Genomic DNA, 19,356 nt, shown 5'->3' on the forward strand with positions numbered 1-19,356 from the left:
AAGACCCTGACAGCAGATTTCCTTTCCTAAAGGGCATTAGTGAACCAGATGGGTTTATCACAGCAATGATTTATGATCATCATTAGACTTTTAATTCCAGGTTATTATTGAATTCGAATTTTACCATTTGCTATGGTGGAGATTTGAATCTAGGTCCCCAGGGGCATTGCTCTGGTCTAGTGACAATACCACTACACCACTGCCTCTCCCCCAGAAGGTCAGAGGGAGTGATAGCATCATGGAACTAACAGGCTTGAGTTTCATGAGGGCACTGAGAGCGGCTCAGGATCGATGCAGCTGGAGTTGCCACAACAACTCAGCCTCCCTGAGTTATCTGCACCATCGGCGATTGATGAATAGGCCCCTCACCAGAAGCTAATAGGAATTAAGTGCTCACTGTGTGCTCTGAGAATGCCTGGTCCATATTGAAAATCACTTGGGTCGGAATGAGTTAAAGAATGAAATCGCACTGCAATTGGCAGTGATGAAATTCAAGGACAAACCTTTAGAGCAAAACACAGTTCTCGATAATCAATACCTGTGTGTCTGTGCTTTTTCATAAGGGCTAACTTTACACGATTCATTTTTCATTATTATTTTAAGTATTTTATTGCCAAATTCCCATTAATCGAAGGACTTTTCCCTGGGTGCTGTACCTGTGCAGCGGTATCCTGGAGATTAATCTTTAATTCCTAGAGACTCCAGGAAACTCCTGGAGGGTTGGCAACCCCAAAGTGAAGTGGGGGTGGGTAACTTCAAAAATGTAATTCAGTGAAAATCACGAGTGTCTCACCCTCCAAGGCAATTCGCCACTGGGATTTGTGACTCCTTTCCCTGGGATCTTTCCCTGTATGAGTAATTTCATGGCTTTTGTCTTTCACAGGACAAGAAGCTTTTGCAGTAAAGCCATGGAGAGCGTCTCGTGTAATGCATGAGCCTGCTGCTATGCTCTTATCTTATCCAAGGCTGCTAATTTCAGACATTTATACATGGAAGAAAGAGAAGGACAAGCTGATAGAGTGAGGTGAAATGGAGTGTGAAGAGGCCTATGTGGAGCAGTAGCCCTGCTACAGGCCAGTTGGGCCAAATGGCCAGTTTCTGTGCTGCAAATTTGATGTAATTCTGTGTAACAGGGCATGAATTCCAGCATTCTCTAGAATTCCTTCCCTAACCCTGTCCACTTCTCTCCCTCTGTCCATTCTCCTTGAAGGTCCTTAAAACCTAGCTTTGTCCTGGCACTTCCTTCCATGGCTCAATGTTAAATTTGTTTGTTAATTCTCCTGCTAAGTGCCTTGGAATGTTTTACTTCACTAAAGGCGCTATATAAATTCAGGTTGTTATCTTTGTTTTAAATCTTTATGAACCGAGGCCCCAAATTTAACACTTGACCTCATGACCCCAGGGTGTCCCAAAGTGCTTTACAGTCAATGAAGTACTTTTAATGTGTAGTCAATGTTGTAATGTAGGAAACACAGCAGCCAATTTGCACACAGCAAGCTCCCACAAACAGCAATGAGATAATGTTAAGATAATCTTTATTAGTGCTGTTGGTTAAGGGTTAAATATTGGTCAGGCCTCCAGGGAGAACTTTCCTGCTCTTCTTCAAAATAGTGCCATGGGTTCTTTTGCATCCACCTGAGAGGGCAGATGGCACCTCAGGTAGTACATCACTCCCTCAGTATTGCGCTGAAATCCTTCTATAACAAGGAGGAGAGTGTTACCCACTGAGCCATAGCTGAACCAAATAAATGGTTCAACTGCTACAGCAGGTATTACAGTGTCTGGAATTTCAATCATCACCCATATGACCAGCTCCCCTCTTCATCCTCAAGCTAACGAGGAGGCTTGATCGAGCGGCCAAGACCATTTACTGCCCATCTCTAATTGCCCTTGAGAAGGTGGTGGGGAGCTGCCTTCTTGAACCGCTGCAGTCCATGTGGTGTAGGTACACCCACAGTGTGAGTCCCAGGATTTTGACCCAGCGACAGTGGAGGAACAGTGACACATTCTGCTTCTAGATGCTGGCCAGGAAGCCCACATTGTCAATGTACCCACTCAGGCACTTTGCTCAAGTACTCACTCCTCCCCTTTGATCCTGAATATTTGGCTGGGGATTTCCTTGGAGCTGTTCCTCCTCCATTGGCATATCTTAGATGGGAGTGTGACAGACACCCCGTCTATGGTGCTTTGGGTGTGGGAGCAGCTTCCTTGCGCATCAACAGATATTTGACTGTAGAAGACACCGCAACAGAGCCACCTCCTTCACTCAGCTCATCTTACAGACATACACCCATTTCAATACATGTCACTGGATTGTGTCCAGGAACAGTAACCTTGGCTTATTTGCTTCCTTCCTAGCCCTGAGTTATTGGGGTTATCATACTCCAGCTACCATAACTCTGTAAGATTTAAGGCAGTTATGGAAAAGGACAAAGATGGACTGAAAATAAAGGTCCTGAATTGGGGCAAGGTCGATTTCAATATGATAAGACATAGGATGGGCTGGTAAGATGGGCAGAGCAGTGGCAAATGGAACTTAATCCTGAGAAGTGTGAGGTGATGCATTTTGGGAGGACTAATATGGCAAGGGAATACACAATGAATGGTAGGACCCTAGGAAGTACAGAGGATCAGAGAGACCTTGGTGTACTTGTCCATAGATCCCTGAAGGCAGCAGCACAGGTAAACCAGGTGGTTAAGAAGGCACATGGGATACTTGCCTTTATTAGCCGAGGCATAGAATATAAGAGCAGGGAGGTTAGGTTGGAGCTGTATAAAACGCTGGTTAGGCCACAGCTGGAGTACTGTGTGCAGTTTTGGTCACCACACTATAGGAAGGATGTGATTGCACTGGAGAGGGTGCAGAGGAGATTCACCAGGATGTTCCCTGGGCTGGAGCGTTTCAGCTATGAAGAGAGACTGGATAGGCTAGGGTTGTTTTCCTTACAGCAGATAAGGCTGAGGCGGTGGGGGGTGGGGGGGGGGGGGGGTGGGGGCATGATAGAGGGATACAAAATTATGAGGGGCATAGATAGGGTAGATAGGAAGAAACCTTTCCCCTTAGCGGAGGTGTCAATAACCAGGGGGCATAGGATTAAGGTAAGGAGCAGAAGGTTTAGAGGGGATTTGAGGAAAAATGTTTTCACCCAGAGTGTGGTTGGAATCTGAAGCTCACTGCCTGAGGGGGTGGTAGGGACAGGAACCCTCACAACATTTAAGAAGTATTTAGATGAGCACTTGAAATGCCATAGCACACAGGGCTATGGGCCAAGTGCTGGAAAATGGGATGAGAACAGATCGGTGCTTGATGGCCGGCATGAACACAATGGGCTGAAGGGCTTGTTTCTGTGCTGTATAACTCTATGACCCTATGACCATCTCAACTGAGATCAGCACAGGCCAAGTGCCTGGGACCTTCCCAGTTTGTATGGCTTAGTTTCAGATCAGATACTGCAAGTACTCATTAAAACACTGGGAGAGGTTAAGATTGGGAATTCAAAATCTTGCTATATGTAAAGAGAAGCTGTGTCCAGTGGCAGGAAGGTCTGTAACCAAATTTAAGATAATTGGCTTTTTTTAAGCCAGAAGTGAAAGGCAAGTTTTTTAATGCAGTGAGTTGTTGTGATCTGGAATGTGCTGCCTGAAGGAGCAGTGTAAGCAGATTCAATAGTAACTTTCAAAAGGGAATTGAATAAATACTTGCTTCAAAATTCTCATCCTTGTTTTCAAATCCCTCCATGGCCTTGCCCCTCCTTATCTCTGAAATCTCCTCTAGCCTCACAACCCTCCGAGATACCTGCACTCCTCTAATTCTGGCCTCTCGTACATTCCCAATTTTAACTGCTCCACTATCGGTGGCCATGCCTTCAGCTGCCTGGCCCCCAAGCTCTGGAATTCCCTCCCTTCACCTCTCCACCTCTCTACCTTACTTCCCTCCTTTAAGACACTCCTTATAACCTACCCCCTTGACTAAACTTTTGGCTACCTGACCCAAAATCTAACGCGGCTTGCTGTCAAGCGTTACTTTATAATGTTCCCGTGAAGTGCCTGGGACGTCTCATTGCATTAAAGGGGCTAGAAATGGGAAAATATTTGCAGAGCTACGGGGTAAGTGCAGGGGCAGTGGAAGTAATTGGATAGATCTACAAAAGAGCTGACACAGGCACAATGGGCTGAATGGGATCCTGCTATGAGTATAGATTTGTGTAGTTCACAGCGTGCAATGTTGTGAGACAAGCCTATCATTCTTCACATTTCCCTTTGAGCAACTCCTTAAGCAGGCCGTGTTAATTTAAGCTAGTCATTTGTAACAGTTCTTGTGTTTGGCCTGGAGATCAACCCTGTTCATTTTAACAGGCCCGCTCTCTCAAACCAACATTGTCGATACCAAAAACGTCTCATAATCGGACACATTGGAGTGAGGAGATAATTCGTTATCTGTCACTTCAGTCCTGCTAATAAAAGCCTGTGGAAAGAATTACTTCTCAGGTCTCTCAACACGTCACCCGACTCAAACGAAGCTGTAAACCCTCTCTGTGTCCTTTCGTTTGCTTCTGTCAGCGAGCCATTTGCTTGAATTGAGAGGACAAGCTGTGCATGGTTCCAGGTCATCATGTAACACTGCACTGCATAAACAGAGCGGGAAGGTCAAACCCTGTCCTTTGTTGAACTAGCTGGTTTATACTGGGATGCTTGTAGGTTTTCCAATGTCTCCAGCTAGCCCAGTTTCTCCCTTTATTCGCCGACGATTGCTGACAGACTGAGCTGGATTTTCCCGTGGGCTTCGGGACCCCAATGTTGGGTTCAGATAGGGGTCCTAAGCCCGCACTTTCCAGCAGCGAGACCGACAGCACAATCTCTGGGAGGCAGCTTCCTTATTTGCCACTTCCACGCTTGCTAAGGACGACAGGCTTTGGAGCGTCGGCATCCCCAGTAGGAGGGCAGGTGCTGCTGAGGCAGGTTGGGGACTGAGAGGGCGCCTCAACATGGAGGTGCCTTTGGAGGCAAGGATTGAAATAAAACTTCATGAAGGCTGAAGCCAATACATCTCCTGAGGAATTGTGTCCTTTCCATTAGTCTTTTTTGTTATTATTTGTACTTGACTATATTTTAATGATTTATGTACATGGACCCCAAAATCTCCAGTGTTCCTAGCTTCAGCATACTTGTTTATTTTACTTGGTGCACTGGGTCATGGTTCCATCTCATCCTGTAGTTTACTTTTATTTTCTGTGAATTGTGCTGTGAAACTTCGATGTTAAAATGCTGGGGAGCCTTCAGGCCGGATTCTGAGTGGCTCTTCCTGTCGGCTGGGGGATGTTGGGTGAGGCATCATAGTCTCTGGATGGAGGCCAGGTGTTAGAGACTGTGACGGGGGCATTTCTTCACTCAGTGGGTTGGGGATCTTTTGTATTCTCTGCCCCAGAGAGCTGTGGATGCTCAGTCTCAGTCATTGAGCATATTCAAGGCTGAAGTTGGTGGATTTTTGGAATGGCCCATTTTCGATTGGGGGGGGCGGGGTGGAGCCTCCGGATCTGATGGCCCCCAAGCCTGAACAAGGAGACCGCTTCTGTTGAGCTGACAACCTCCGCACTTCGTGGGGATGGGTTAGTCTGCCAGCAGCAAAAGTGTCGGCAAGGCTGCAAAATCACCCCGAATTGCATGGGGCCTTAACCACGTTAGTTGTCTGCCTGCCCCAACAGAGCGAACAGCTGGTTCTAATCCCAGTCCACCCCGGGAAAGCTCCCCCAGTGGCAGGGACGTGTTAGGGAGCCATCCCGATACAAATCCCCACTATGCTCCTGGTCCACCCACACCTCCAAATATGTCACTATGTGGCCGGAGAAAATTCAGCAGTGTGTGCGTGTGTGTGTGCATGTGTGTGCACACGTGTGTGTGTGTGTGTGTGTGTGTGTGTGTGTATGTGTGTGAATGAGTGTGAATATGAGAGAGTGGCCACAACAGAGAGGCACGGTGGTGAAAATCCTGGAAATGGATGAAAATTCCAAGTCCCGCCACCGAACCCAGCATTCTCCATCTGGATTGGGCCGGGGTTTCGCACATGCGCGATTTGTGGAGGCAGCTGGCCATTCAAATCACCTGCTGCCTCCACTGTAGTGGCATTTTGGTCAGGAGTGTGAAACGCATAGTGTGCAGATTAGTACAAGTAAGAGTGTGTCTGAACTTTGTGGATTCGTTTGGATAGCCAGGATGCCCCTTTGAAGAGGTAAGGTACCCTTTGGATATGGTCCTAGGACACCTTTGGGAGAGGTAAGGCACTCTTTGGAATTGTTAAAAGTAACATGATTATGTCAAAGAACTGTCCAGCTGTCAAAGAACTGTGAAGGAACTGTCAAAGCTGTCAAGGAACTGTCAAAGCTGTCAAGGAACTGTCCAGGGATACTAGGTGAGTTGGCATGGAGGGGGTAAGAGCAAAAGGGTGATGAGTGGGGGGGGGGAGGCAAGGTGTGGCACAATTTTGGCACAGGGGGTATAAATGGCCATGCAGATGTGGGGCGCATAAGGGGAATGAGAGGTTATGAGGGAGGGGGGTATGAGTTGGCATAGGTTGATTTGTATGGGGCATAGGGAGTGTGTAGGCAGTTGAGGGATGAGGGCTGGAGGGCTGATTCTTGTTTTATTCTATTTATTTAAACATAGATCCAGAGCACAAAGGCAAGCCTTGTGCCCAACCTGCCTTCTCGCTCATTCTGGGAGCAGGGGGCCCGACTTTCAATCCAGTCCACCCCCTCAGAATAAAAATCCCACCCACAGGTGGGTTAGACCTTTGAAAAATCCTACTTTTAAATTCTTCCGACTCTGCACCTGAACTGGGATTGAAAATCTGGGCCAGTGTGTGTGTAAGTGTATGAGTGTGAGTGTGTATGTGTGAGTATGCTTGTGTGAGTGTAAGTGTGTGTGAATGGGTGTGTGTAAATATGAGTGAGAGTCTGTGTATGTAAGTATGTCAGTGTGCATATCTGGCAGCGTGTATGTGTGCATGTGTGTTGTGTGTGAAACTGTATGAGTGTCTGTGTATTTGAGTGAATGTGAGTATGAGTGTGAATGTGTGAGTGCGCTTGTATGAGTGTAAGTGTGTGTAAATGTGTGTGTGTAAATATGAGTGTGTGTGTGTGTATGTAGGTGTAGTATCTGTCAGTGTGTGTGTGTGTATGTATGAGTGTGTGTGTGTGTGTTTGAGTGAGCGTGAGTATGAGTGTGCGTGTGTAAGTGTGTGGGTGTAAGCGTGAATATGTGAGTGTGCTTGTGTGAGTGTAAGTGTGTGTGAATTGCGTGTGTGTGTATATAGGAATATAGGACTTAGGGACTGGATAGGCCATTTGGCCCTTCACGCCTGCTCTGTCAATCAATATGATCATAGCTCATCTGGTTGCAGTCTCAACTTTGCTGTCTGCCAGCCATAACCCTTGACTCCCTTGTCTATCAAAAAATTGTCTAACTCAGCCTTAAATAAATTCAGTGGCCCAGCCTTCACTGCTCTCTGGGCAAGAGAATTCCACAGACTAACAACCCTCTGAGAGAGAGAGATTCTCTTCCACTCAGTCTTAAAAGGGAGATCTCTTATTCTTAAACTGTGTCCCTAGTTCTAGTCTCCCCTACGAGTGGAAATATCATCCTAGTATCTACCCTGTCAAGTCCCCTCGGGATCTGATATGTTTCAATAGGATCAGTTCTCATTCTTCTAAACTCCAATGGGCATAGGCCCAACCTGTTCAACCTTTCTCCATAGGATAAGCCCCTCGTCCCAGGAATGGGTCAAGTGAATCCTCCCTGAGCTGCTTCTAATGTAATTATATCCTTTTTCAAAGGAAACCAAAACCGTACACAGTACTTCAGGGGGCAGAATTTTACCCTTGGAGCGTGGGCACGCGCCCAACACGCCCGAGCGTGAAATAAAGTGCGTTGTTGTCAGCCGAATGTGCCAGCGTCAACGCGCATTCTTGCGATATTTCGCTAGGTAGGCGCGCGATGAAGATGGAGGCGTGCCCGCCATTAATTACGTGGCCAGTTAAGGCCCTTGAGACACCAATTCTCTCCGACTTTACGTAGCCCGTGCGATTTTCAGGCCCCCGTACAGGCAAAACAGGCAAGTGGACGGGCCACAATTTGCAAAACCTCATCCACGGGCGGGATAAGAGGGGTCAGTGGCCTTGTCAAAGTGATTACTGAGGAGTGCAGGATATCACTTGCTGCCAGTTGCTTCTGTGAACAGGACAAATTCATCTCGCTTCAGGGCTGCATTTCGAGGCTTCAGTTCAGGACTCAGTGTTGTTTTTCAGGCCCCGGAAGATTCACACCACGCGGGGCCCTCAATGTATCAGACAGCCTTCCATTACGCTGATAATGGGGATTGTGGTCTCCGCTGGAGGCACCTCCTCCTCTGAGGAAGAGAAGGCCAGAAGGGGGAGGAGGCCAGGTTTCCCTATTCAGTTTCCGGGGGAGAGACCTGCGGGAGGAGCGGCGCAGGCACAAGGGGCGCAGGGCCTACAGGAAGGCCAAGGCGGAAGGGGATGCAGAAGTCGCCAATCACCTGCTGCCAGGGTTTACAGACGGTGATGCAGCTACCTCAATATGTCTGAGATGCAATGCTGAAGGAGGCTCCATCTCTCAAGGGAGACATTGACCTCCATCTGTCAGAGGATCGGGCCTGAGATCAGCCCTGACTGTGTGGGCGGACATCCCATGCCAGTGGCTCTGAAGGTCACAGTGGCCCTCAACTTCTATGCGTCAAACTGGTGACAGACGTTCTGTTCAGGTGAGTAATGACATTTATTCATTACTGTACTGGACGAGGCCAGCCAGGCTGAGCGAGCCAGAGGCTTTGCAGCGATTGCTGGCTTCCCCCACGTCCAGGGTGCCATCGATTGCACACTTTTGGCCATCAAGGCGCCAGTGGGTCAACCAGGTGCCTTCGTCAACAGGAAGAGATTCCACTCCATGAACGTGCAGATAGTGTGTGATCACAGGATGCAGATTCCGCAAGTCTGTGCAAAGTCTCCTGGCAGCTCCCATGACACGCATATCCTGAGACACTCCCAGGTCCCGAGGCTCTTCAGTGCTCCAGCCCGGTTGGATGAATGGCTGCTGGGTGACAAGGGCTTTCCCTAGAAAAGGTGGCTTATGACGCCTCTCCGCCATCCAAGAACAGAGGCCGAGCAACAGTGCAACTGGAACCACACCTCCACATGGGCTGTGGTGGAGGGAACCAATGATCTTCTCAAGATGCGCTTCTGATGCATGGACTGTTCAGGAGGCGCACTGCAATACCCCCCAGATCGTGTGTCACTGATAGTGGTTGCGTATGCTGCGCTCTTCACAATCTGACACTGGAAAGGGGGCAACGCAGTGAAGGGAAAGGATCTTGACGCAGCTGCACAGGCAACAGATGATGAGTCCAGTAGTGAATCCGAGGACGAGCACACTCAGGAGAACACTGAGGGCATAGATGCTGACCTGGGTAACCTCCAGGGAGGCAGGGACACCCGGGATGCTTTGATCCAACGCTCCTTCAGCTAGCCTACCAAATAAGAACTACCACCACATGCCAGGGCGACAGGCTCCAAACTCGATCACTGACAGGACCAGTTCCTTGGTCAACAACATACGCTATGTGTCATTGCAATAAAGTTTAAGGAGTCACGCGTCCATCATAACATCATGGCTTACCCTGCACCTACAGAACAAACAAAGCAGCTAGAGGTCAGTTGCAAAAAGAACATATCATTTACTGCTGAATGACAAACATTGCAGAAATTAACACTGACAGGTGTTTTACACCACAGCATTAAAAAAAGAACAGAAAAATGGGAGAAATAAATATCACCCATGACCAGGCCGTGTTGTGTTTAAGGTGCTTTTAGTTTTCGCTTGTGGGTGCTACGTCCAGGTGTCCTATGTCCCCTCTCACTGGCTGTGGCATTGGAGACAGCCTGCTGACTCTGCTCTCCTGTTAGCCTTGATGACCTTGGTGGGTGTCCTCTGGCCCGTGGAGCCTGTGCTGGCCTCAACTGGGAGGGAGCAGCCAGTGCCACAGCTGGCATCCCCCCAGTCGCTGCAGCCTCATCAGATGCCACGCTCACTGGGAGAGGGGCGGAGGAGCTGCTGCTGCCATCCAGAGCGCCCTGAGAGGAGCCCGCAGAGATGACAGGCAGCTCATGCGCTAAAGTGAGGTCACTTTGGACCTCTCTGCTCACCATTGTTGGATGAACACCTAGCTGGGATACTGGGTGCCCAATCCATTTCCCACACTGACACTGAGCAGCTGAGGTCAGTGCCGGAGTGAGGGGTTGCAGGTCCGAGTGCAACCCCAGGAACCGCTGATTGAGCTCCTGGAGCAGCCTCTCCATGAGAGTCACCACTGTCTCCATGGAGGAGGCATTCGCCCGGCCATGAGGGTCAACGCAGTACTCATGCTCTGCAGGGACTCCTCCACAGCTGACACCATGGCATGCATTCCCTTATCTCCGCCAGATCCTCCCGCACATCCTACTGGGCATCCAGCAGCTGCTGCCTCATGGACGACTCCAGAGGCCCCTCATCAGCCTTCGACTGAGCATTGTCCTGGTCCCCAGCAGTCCTCCGACTGCTGGCACCCTGGGCACTCTCTGCCTGCACCTTAAGCGAGTGTGAAGTGCCCTCACCAATGTGCACCGAGATACTATATGGCAATCTTATGCTCACCGAGGGGCTGGTATCTGCGCTGGTGCCTGCTTGACAGAAAGGGTTTGGCGTTGGTGCGTGCTGAGCATGGTGGTCCTCAGGGGTGAGGGCCTTCAGGCTCCTCAGAATGAAGGGTTGCTGGTGAGCCTAAAAGAGAGAAGAAGGGCATATCATTAGTTTAACTCATTAGACTGTCAGTGCGCATGCCTGGCACCCTGGTGAGACAGAGGTCTACACCACGGTGCCCTCGTCTTTCCATTATCAATGGGGACTCAAGGTTCGAGGCTCACATCAGTATGGCGACTACACTGGAATGGTTGCAAAAACCTGCATTCTCATCTCAGCACAGTGCACTCTTACCTCCCTCTGGCACCCCAACCTCACCACGGCCGCTTGACCGAGCTGCATGGTGCCTCTCCAGCTCCTGGGCCTCCTGCTCGTATCGGCTGAGGATTCGGAGATGTGGGGGTCCCCTGCCAGTCTGTGACCTCTCAGCATTGTTATGGGATGTTTTGTTCTGAAAGGGTAGAGGAGCACTGATTAGTCCACCCTCTACCTACAGCGTCATTGCAGCCTGGCCAACCCCACTCGCTGCTCACTGATCACTGACACCCAGTCTGGGTTCCACGAGGGCCACCCAGCTACTGACCTCATTACAGCCTTGGTTCAAATATGGACAAAAGAGCTGAACTCCCGAGGTGAGGTGAGAGTGACTGCCCTTGGCATCAAGGCAGCATCAGGTGGCGTCAAGGAGCCCCAGCAAAACTGGAGTCAATGGGAATCAGGGGGAAAACTCTTCGCTGGTTGGAGTCATACCTAGCACAAAGGAAGATGGTTGTCGTTGTTGGAGGTCAGTCACCTCAGCTCCAGGACATCACATCAGGAGTTCCTTAGCATAGTGTCCTCCGCCCAGCTATCTTCAGCTGCTTCATCAATGACCTTCCTTCCATCATAAAGTCAGAAGTGGGGATGGTCGCTGGTGATTGCACAATGTTCAGCACCTTTTGCGACTCCTCAGATACTGAAACAGTCCATGTGGCATTACCATCACTGAATCCCCCACTATCAACATCCTGGGGGTTACCATTGAGCAGAAGCTGAACTGGACTAGCCATATAAATACTGTGGCTACAAGAGCAGGTCAGAGGCTAGGAATAGTGCGACGAGTAACCCACCTCTTGACTCCCCAAAGCCTGTCCACCATCCACAAGGCACAAGTCAGGAGTGTGATGCAATTCTCCTCATTTGCCTGGATGAACGCAGGTCCCATAACACTCAAGAAGCTTGACACCATCACGGACAAAGCAGCCACTTGATTGGCACCCCATCCACAAACATTCACTCCCTCCACCACTGATGCACAGTAGCAGCAGTGTGTACCATCTACAAGATGCACTGCAGGAATTCACCAAGGCTCCTTCAAAAGCATCTTCCAAACCCACGACCACTACCATCTAGAAGGACAAGGGCAGCAGATACATGGGAACACCACCACCTGGAAGTTCCCCTCCAAGTCACTCACCATCCTGACTTGGAAATATATCGCCGTTCCTTCACTGTCGCTGGGTCAAAATCCTGGAACTCCCACCCTAACAACACTGTGGGTGTACCCACACCACATGGACTGCAGTGGTTCAAGAAGGCAGCTCACCACCACCTTCTCAAGGGCAACTAGGGATGGGCAATAAATGCTGGCCCAGCCAGCGAAGCTCACATCCCACGAATGAATAAAAAAGAAACCTGAGGAACACCTCGCAGCAGAGCTCAGCTGATTCGTGGCCTTGGAGCCCCCAGGCACTCAGCCCAAGCAGCCAGGGCTCACCCCCTTGGCCAGATCCTGCCTCATTGGCATTTGCCACTCACACTGCAACACCTCTAAGGTCCACGGGGGGATGGGCAGCTCTTAGCTGTTCTGCAAATTGACCCATGCCAACACGGTACTCACCCTTCCCGATTGCAGGTGATTGTTAAAGTGCTTCTGGCACTGCGCCCATGTGCACCTCACCACGTCGTGGCTGCTGAACCTGGATGCCACCTCCCACCAGGCCTCTTTGGTGAGGTGATTGGGCCTCCTCCTCCTGTCCCTGGGGACAAGTGTTTCTCTTCTCGCTGCCACCTTCTCCAGGAGGGCAGCGAGGCACTCGTCTGAGAAACGCGGGGCTGGGTGCTCCACCAACCTGCCCTCCCGCCTGCCGTGTCCACCTGCTATGGTGTCCATTCACAGGACTTCCGCGTCCTTCAGTGGCAACCTTCCGGGGCTGCTGAGAATCACAGAATCACAGAATCACAGAATCACAGTGCAGAAGAGGCCCTTCGGTCCATCAAGTCTGCACCGACATGTGAGAAACACCTGGTGTACCTACCTATCCCATTTACCAGCACTTGGCCCATAGCCTTGAATGTTATGACGTGCCAAGTGCTCATCCAGTTACTTTTTAAAGGATGTGAGGCAACCCGCCTCCACCACCCTCCCAGGCAGCGCATTCCAGACCGTCACCACCCTCTGGGTAAAAAAGTTTTTCCTCACATCCCCCCTAAACCTCCTGTCCCTCACCTTGAACTTATGCCCCCTTGTGACTGACCCATGAACTAAGGGGGACAGCTGCTCCCTATCCACCCTGTCCATGCCCCTCATAATCTTGTACACAGTCTTCTCTGTTCCAATGAAAACAACCCAAGTCTATCCAACCTCTCTTCATAACTTAAATGTTTCATCCCAGGCTACACCCTGGTGAATCTCCTCTGCATCCCCTCCAGTACAATCACATCCTTCCCATAATGTGGCGACCAGAACTGCACACAGTACTCCAGCTGTGGCCTCACCAAGGTTCTATACAACTCCAACATGACCTCCCTACTTTTGTAATCTATGCCTCGATTGATAAAGGCAAGTGTCCCATATGCCTTTTTCACCACCCCACTAACATGCCCCTCTGCCTTCAGAGATCTATGGACACACACGCCAAGGTCCCTTTATTCCTCAGAACTTCCTAGTGTCATGCCATTCATTGAATACTTCCTTGTCAAATTACTCCTTCCAAAGTGTATCACCTCACACTTTTCAGGGTTAAATTCCATCTGCCACTTATCTGCCCATTTGATCATCCCTTCTATATCTTCCTGTAGCCCAAGACACTCAACCTCACTGTTAACCACCTGGCCAATCTTTGTGTCATCCGCAAGCTTACTAATCCTACCCCCCACATAATCATCTATGAAGTTTATATAAATGACAAATAATAGGGGACCAAGCACAGATCCCTGTGGTATGCCACTGGACACTGGCTTCCAGTCACTAAAGCACCCCTCTGTCATCACCCTCTGCCTCCTACAACTAAGCCAATTTTGAATCCACCTTATCAAATTACTCTGTATCCCATGTGCCTTTGCTTTCTTTATAAGTCTTCCATGTGGGACCTTGTCAAAGGCTTTGCTGAAATCCATATAAACTACATCAACTGAACTACCCTCATCTACACACCTGGTCACCTCCTCAAAAAATTCAATCAAATTTGTTAGGATTGACCTCCCTCTGACAAAGCCATGCTGACTATCCCTGATCAAACCTTGCCTCTCCAAGTGGAGATCGATACTCTCCTTCAGAATTTTCTCCAATAGTTTCCCTACCACTGACGTGAGGCTCACTGGTCTGTAGTTCCCTGGCTTATCTCTACAACCCTTCTTAAATAGCAGAACCACATTCGCTGTTCTCCAGTCCTCTGGCGCTTCCCCTGTGGCCAGAGAGGAATTAAGAATTTGGGTCAGAGCCCCTGCGATCTCCTCCCTTGCCTCCCTCAGCAGTCTGGGACACAAATCATTTGGACCTGAGGATTTGTCCACTTTTAAGCCTGCCAACACCTCCAATACCTTGTCACTCCCTATATCAATTTGCTTAAGAACCTCGCAGTCTCTCTCCCCGAATTTGATACCTTCATCCTCATTCTCTTGGGTGAAGACAGATGTGAAGTATTCATTCAACACTCTAGCGATGTCCTCTGGCTCCACCCATAGATTTCCCCCTTGGTCCCTTATGGGCCCTACTCTTTCCCTGGTTATCCTCTTCCCATTGATATACTTTTCGAATATCTTGGGATTTTCCCTACTTTTACCAGCCAGAGCTTTCTCATATCCCCTCTTTGCTCCCCTAATTGCTTTCTTAAGCTCCACCCTGCACTGCCTGTACTCCACTAATGCCTCTGCTGCTTTGCTTCCCTTGTACCTGCTAAAAGCCTCTCTTTTCCTTCTCATCGCAACCTGAATATCTCTGGTCATCCATGTTTCTCTGGGCTTGTTATTCCTTCCTATCACCCTAGAGGTAACATGTTGAGCCTGTACCCTCCCCATTTCCATTTTCTCCTCCCTGAGGCTGCATTTGAATCGGCTGATGGGTCGCCATTGGACCCGGCGGACATTAAGCCCCTGGCCTCCCCTTCGTGCTCATTCACAGGGCGCGTCTCATGCTGGGTGGGCCTTAATTGGCCCACCAGTGTAAATTTGTGGTGCTCTGCCAATCGCGGGCAGCGATCAGCTTCCCGACTGCCCCCACCCACCCCCGCCAAGGGTAAAATTCTGCCCCAGATGTGGTCTCACCAAGGCCCTGTATAGCTTCAGTAAACTTCTCTACTTTTAAATTCCATGCCCCCTGCCATAAACACCAACACTCCATTTGCCTTCCTAATCACTTGCTGTACCTGCACACTAACATTTTGTGACTCATGTACAAGGATACCCAGATTTCTCTATCTACCACTCACCGAGCTCTCCAGTTAAGTAGTATATTGCTTTTTTATTCTTTCTGCCAATGTGGTCAAGTTCACATTTTCCCACATTATACATCTTCCAAATTTTTGTCCATTCACTTAACCTATCTATATCCCTTTGCAAACTCTCTACCTGAGTTGAGTGTGTGTCTAAGTGTGTGTATCTGTGTGAGTGTGTATGTGTGAGTGTCTGTGTGTGAATGTGTGTGTATATATGTATACAAGTGTAGATGTGTGAGTGGAAGTGTGTGAGTGAGTGTGTGTGTGTGAATGTAAGTGAGTGTGTGTGTGTGTGTGTTTGGAGTCTGTGAGTGTGAGTGTCTGTGTGTGTGAGTGAGTGTATGTCAGTGAGTGAATGTGAATGCGACTGTGAATTCTGGTCTCCCTCACAAGTGGACGCATCTTCTCTCAACCTACTTTACCAACCCATTAATAATCTTACAGGCCTCTATCAGGTCACCCCTCAGCCTTCTTTCTCCTAGAGAAAAGATTTCAATCCAGTTCAATTATTCCTGATTGGGATAACTTCTCACTTCTGGTACCAATCCTTCTTGAACCTTCTCCTATGTCACTGATCTAACCTGAACTAGCCAGAAGTATAGAAAAAGGAAGATTGGTGTGGTCTTGTGTTACCTTTGTCAGAAATGATTTGTATGAGGCAAACAGAAGTGTCAGATGCATTTTGAAACAATTTGTGAGTGTACGATTCCTGATACTGCTTCTTTAATCTTTAGGCTGATGATGAGTCCAGGGAAACACCATTCATCTCTAAGTTGACTAGCTGCATTTGCTTCCAGCTCATAAAATCTTGAAAAATGATACTAATAACACAGTAACAGGTTGGACAAACATCAGGGATTGTTTTATTACTGCAACATAATCGCTTTAAAACGAAAATAGGCGTAACGATAACAAAAAAACCACACATTAATTCTGTTGATTCGGTTGTCCCACTTACTCTGTCTTTTTTAACTGTTTTCTATTTACCCTATACTTGTTTCCTAACTTCATGCTATTTTCCTTCTAGCTAGTTAAATCTACTATAATTATTCATAAAATCATACTGTACAAAAGGAGGTCATTCGGCCCATCGTTCATGTGTCAATTCTTTGAAGAAACTATCCAATTAATCTCAAATCCCCTTCAAATTTTCCCTCTTTGAGTGTTTATCCAATTTCCTTTTGCAAGTTATTTTTGAACCTGCTTGAATCACCTTTACCAGCAATGCATTTCAGGCCATAACCACTTGGCACATAAGAAAAAAACAATTCTCCTCATCTCTCCACCTAGTCCTTTCCCTAAAGTTTTTCTCTTAACAAATTAAATCTGCCTGTTATCTCATTTCTTCCCCCTCCTTGCTCTTTTCCTTCATTTTGGAGACAAGGGGTGCTAATTGAAAAAAAAACAGGTTTTCATTTGCAAACGAGGGCGTGTACGTCCACAGTTATTCCTGTAAAGAAAGAAAGACTTGCATTTATATAGCTCCTTTCACGACGTCAGGATGTCCCAAAGTGCTTTACAGCCAGTGAAGTGTGTCTGATGCGCAGTCGTTGCTGTAATATAGGAAACTCGGCAGCCAATTTGTGCACAGCAAGCTCCCACAAACCGCAACTAAATAAATGGTCAGATAATCTGTTTTAGTGGTATAGGTTAAGGGATAAATATTGACAAGGTCATGGGAAAAACTCCCTTCCTCTTTGAATAGTAACTTTGGAGTGTTTCACATCCACTTGACCTGCCATATAGGGCCTTGGTATAGAGCTCATGTTGCATTTGTGTGTGTCTTTGTGTCAGGGTGCAAGTGTGCTTGACATAGCATGCTTGTACATGTATATGTCTTTGCATCTGGCTGCATAAGTGTGAAATAGGACACACCTTCTCCTTGATGCCTCAATTAACAACTCAATCATGTTTTTTTATTCTTTCATGTGATGTGAACATCTCTGACTGGGCCAGCATTTGTTGCCCATCCATGATTGCCCTTGAGAAGGTGGTGCTAAGCTGCCTTCTTGAACTGCTGCCGTCCATGTGGTGCAGGTACTGTTGTAATATGCCTTTAAGGGATAGCAGCATGCTATCACTAGAAGGGGAGTGTGTCATGTGATCCAGTCTCTGTTTCACTTTGGCCTGTGAGCAGAACACAGCACACACAGCTCTGCTGCTGATGTCTTCAAGTTTTCTACTTAATGTTCCCATGTGTCTACCCGAAATAAATGAACCCACAATCCTTTATGAGCAATTGGTGCCTTTATATTATTATAGGAATGTGACATGGTGCACAGCAGTGGTAAAGCAACTTGGCAGCAAGATTAAGAACAGGTATAACATGGTGAACTGCCTTAGATTGTACTACATGGCATGAGACAACCCTTGACATTTTGGTCAGACTGCAGTGAGCTTGTGGCATCAGAAAGTGTTGAAACTGTAGCATTCTGACTGCACAGAAAAGCTTGGAAGACTTAGTGACATAATGCTCAAGTAAAAAGCTGGTAAGCAGACGGATCCCTTGAGGTGCGATTGCAGCACATAGCCCATCAGTTCCGTGAGTGGGCCAGCGTGTCAAGAGGACCAGCACTGGGTTAGCTCAGTCAAGAAAGACAAGTGACCAGGATGTGGGCCTGATCGATAGCAAGTGAGGGACAGTCAAACAAAACAAGCAAAACTGAACAAAACTGTCATAAAATAGGGTCAGGGAAGGTTGTGGTTATAATAGTTGGCTTCTGGAGTTGCTGAATGATAAATTAAATAAAACAAAGAGGAAAGTCAAAGCGATACTATCAGAATGTCCACAAAATTCCCCAGTTTGAATTGGGATGCAACTGACCTACTATCCAAACTCAAAATGTTTAAACAGTTTACAGAGCTATGGTTTCTTGATTCAGGTGTGTCTGAACCTGATAAGCAAGCCATAAATATTCACCTAGCAATTGGGAATGAAGGTCTACACAGGCTGAACATGTCAGGATTAACAGCAGAAAAGCTAAAGGATCACCAAAAGATATGGACTACATTGGAAGGCCTGCTCAGAATCAGGTTAAACTTCCATATTCAATGACTAGAGTTCATGTCATTTTGACAACAGCCTACAGAATCCATAGACCACTTTGTCATTAGACGCAGAGAGGAGTGGATGTGCAGTGATTTTTTTCAAATGCAGAGCTAGCAGACAGAATTGTTGAGTTGGTATTCATATCCACTCCCATGGAAGCATTCCAGAAAGATCTGCTAGATAAACCCAAAATGTATAGCATCGAAGAGCTACTCAAAGATTGAAGTAAGTACGAAGAGATCCTCGCAGGTTGATGAAGCTTACAGGCCCTGAGCACAACCCCAATTGTTGACGCACTCACTGGAACACCCAAACCTAGCAAGACTTGTGGGAAATGTGGTATTCTGCAAGCACCAAGGAAATACCTAACTTACCACCAATTCTACAGGGTATGTGGCAAAAAGGGCCATTGGCAGCAGCAGTGCATTGCAGCAAAGGCTGATGTAGCTACAAAGAACCGTGCACTGATCCAAACAGACCGTTCACAACAGATACCTTCAAACAATAAGAATTACCATCCGGTATCCCATAAGAAACACTTACATGAGGTGATTGACAGACCAGAAAATGATGCTGATGTGCACGATGAGATGAAGAGTGGTGAACACAGGTTTCAACCATCAATTTCATGGAAAACATAGATGCCACCTCACCGTCCGAAGTGTTTGCCATGATTCTAATTACCTGCCCTAAGAAAGTTGGTAACTACTGGTTATTGGCCAAGATTGAGACAGGGCAAGTGCCAGCATACTACCCCTGTGAAATCTAAAAGACATGTATCCACAGACACGGAGGGACATGGCAGAACCTATTACTGTACAACTTTCAGCATACACCTGTTCTCTAATACCATGTGCAGGTTCCATA

The sequence above is a fragment of the Cetorhinus maximus genome, chromosome 13 (assembly GCF_964194155.1).
Source record: "Cetorhinus maximus chromosome 13, sCetMax3.hap1.1, whole genome shotgun sequence".
In the NCBI taxonomy this organism is placed as follows: domain Eukaryota; kingdom Metazoa; phylum Chordata; class Chondrichthyes; order Lamniformes; family Cetorhinidae; genus Cetorhinus; species Cetorhinus maximus.